Source organism: Schistocerca americana, chromosome 2 (genome assembly GCF_021461395.2).
Source record: "Schistocerca americana isolate TAMUIC-IGC-003095 chromosome 2, iqSchAmer2.1, whole genome shotgun sequence".
NCBI lineage: Eukaryota > Metazoa > Arthropoda > Insecta > Orthoptera > Acrididae > Schistocerca > Schistocerca americana.
The window spans coordinates 775,852,043-775,854,670 of record NC_060120.1 but is presented as its reverse complement, the minus strand read 5'-3'; positions in this window follow the sequence as shown (position 1 = coordinate 775,854,670).

The window sequence follows — 2,628 nt, the reverse complement described above, 5'->3', positions numbered from 1 at the left end:
GATGAGAAAGAATAGTCCGATGAAGTTTTGTTAGCGCCTCTCAGGTATGCAGACTTTTGTTAGGCTTTGCATTGTCATGGAGAAGTTCGTTTGCATTTTTGGGGCGACAAGCACGCTGATGTATGTGTATACCAGTCAGATTCCTCTCAGAGTATGCTGATAAAATAGCTCCAGATGGAAAGTCATCGAGTAAAACAGAAGTAATATCCGGCGTTCCCCAAGGAAGTGTTATACGCCCTATATTGTTCCTGATGTATTCAGGGTGTTACAAAAAGGTACGGCCAAACTTTCAGGAAACATTCCTCACACACAAATAAAGAAAAGATGTTATGCAACAATTATATACAACCACTCGCTCACAGAACGATCCGTACCCAAAGACTGGAAAATTGCTCAAGTCACACCAATACCCAAAAAGGGAAGTAGGAGTAATCCGCTGAATTACAAGCCTATATCACTAACGTCGATTTGCAGTAGGGTTTTGGAACATATACTGTATTCTAACATTATGAAGTACCTCGAAGAAAGCGACTTATTGCCACATTGTCAGCACGGATTCAGAAAATATCGCTCTTGTGAAACACAACTAGCACTTTATACTCATGAAGTAATGAATGTTATCGACAGGGGATGTCAAATTGACTCCATATTTTTAGATTTCCAGAAGGCTTTCGACACCGTTCCTCACAAGCGTATTCACCAAACTGCGTGACTAAGGAATATCGCCTCAGTTGTGCTACTGGATTCGTGATTTCCTGTCAGGAAGGTCACAGTTCGTAGTAACAGACGGAAAGTCATCGAGTAAAACAGAAGTAATATCCGGCGTTCCCCAAGGAAGTGTTATAGGCCCTATATTGTTCCTGATCTATTCAGGGTGTTACAAAAAGGTACGGCCAAACTTTCAGGAAACGTTCCTCACACACAAATAAAGAAAAGATGTTACGTGGACATGTGTCCGGAAACGCTTAATTTCCATGTTAGAGCTCATTTTAGTTTCGTCAGTGTGTACTGTACTTCCTCGATTCACCGCCAGTTGGCCCAATTGAAGGAAGGTAATGTTGACTTCGGTGCTTGTGTTGACATGTGACTCATTGCTCTACAGTACTAGCATCAAGCACATCAGTACGTAGCATCAGCAGGTTAGTGTTCATCACGAACGTGGTTTTGCAGTCAGTGCAATGTTTACAAATGCGGAGTTGGCAGATGCCCATTTGATGTATGGATTAGCACGAGGCAATAGCCGTGGCGCGGTACGTTTGTATCGAGACAGATTTCCAGAACGAAGGTGTGCCGACAGGAAGACGTTCGAAGCAATTGATCGGCGTCTTAGGGAGCACGGAACATTCCAGCCTATGACTCGCGACTGGGGAAGACCTAGAACGACGAGGACACCTGCAATGGACGAGGCAATTCTTCGTGCAGTTGACGATAACCCTAATGTCAGCGTCGGAGAAGTTGCTGCTGTACAAGGTAACGTTGACCACGTCACTGTATGGAGAGTGCTACTGGAGAACCAGTTGTTTCCGTACCATGTACAGCGTGTGCAGGCACTATCAACAGCTGATTGGCCTCCACGGGTACACTTCTGCGAATGGTTCATCCAACAATGTGTCAAGCCTCATTTCAGTGCAAATGTTCTCTTTACGGATGAGGCTTCAGTCCAACGTGATCAAATTGTAAATTTTCACGATCAACATGTGTGGGCTGACGAGAATCCGTACGCAATTGTGCAATCAACGTCATCGACACAGATGTTCTGTGAACGTTTGGGCAGGCATTGTAGGTGATGTCTTGATTGGGCCCCGTGTTCTTCCACCTACGCTCAATGGAGCACGTTATCATGATTTCATACGGGATACTCTACCTGTGCTGCTAGAACATGTGCCTTTACAAGTACGACACAACATGTGGTTCATGCACGATGGAGCTCCTGCACATTTCAGTCGAAGTGTTCGTACGCTTCTCAACAACAGATTCGGTGACCAATGGATTGGTAGAGGCGGACCAATTCCATGGCCTCCACGCTCTCCTGACCTCAACCCTCTTCACTTTCATTTATGGGAGCATTTAAAAGTTCTTGTCTACGCAAGCCCGGTACCAAATGTAGAGACTCTTCGTGCTCGTATTGTGGACGGCTGTGATACAATACGCCATTCTCCAGGGCTGCATCAGCGCATCAGGGATTCCATGCGACGGAGGGTGGATGCATGTATCCTCGCTAACAGAGGACATTTTGAACATTTCCTGTAACAAAGTGTTTGAAGTCACGCTGGTACGTTCTGCCGCTGTGTGTTTCCATTCCATGATTAAAGTGATTTGAAGAGAAGTAATAAAATGAGCTCTTAAAAACAGGGAAAGTAAGCGTTTGCGGACACATGTCCACATAACATATTTTCTTTCTTTGTGTGTGAGGAATGTTTCCTGAAAGTCTGGCCGTACCTTTTTGTAACACCTTGTATAAACGACATAGGAGACGATCTGACTATGATGCTGTCATTTATCGTCTTGTAAAGTCATCAGATGATAAAAACGACTTGCAAAATGATTTAGATAAGAAATCTGTATTGTGCGAAAGGGGACAATTGACCCTGAATAACGAAAGTGTGAAGTTATTCACATGAGTACTAA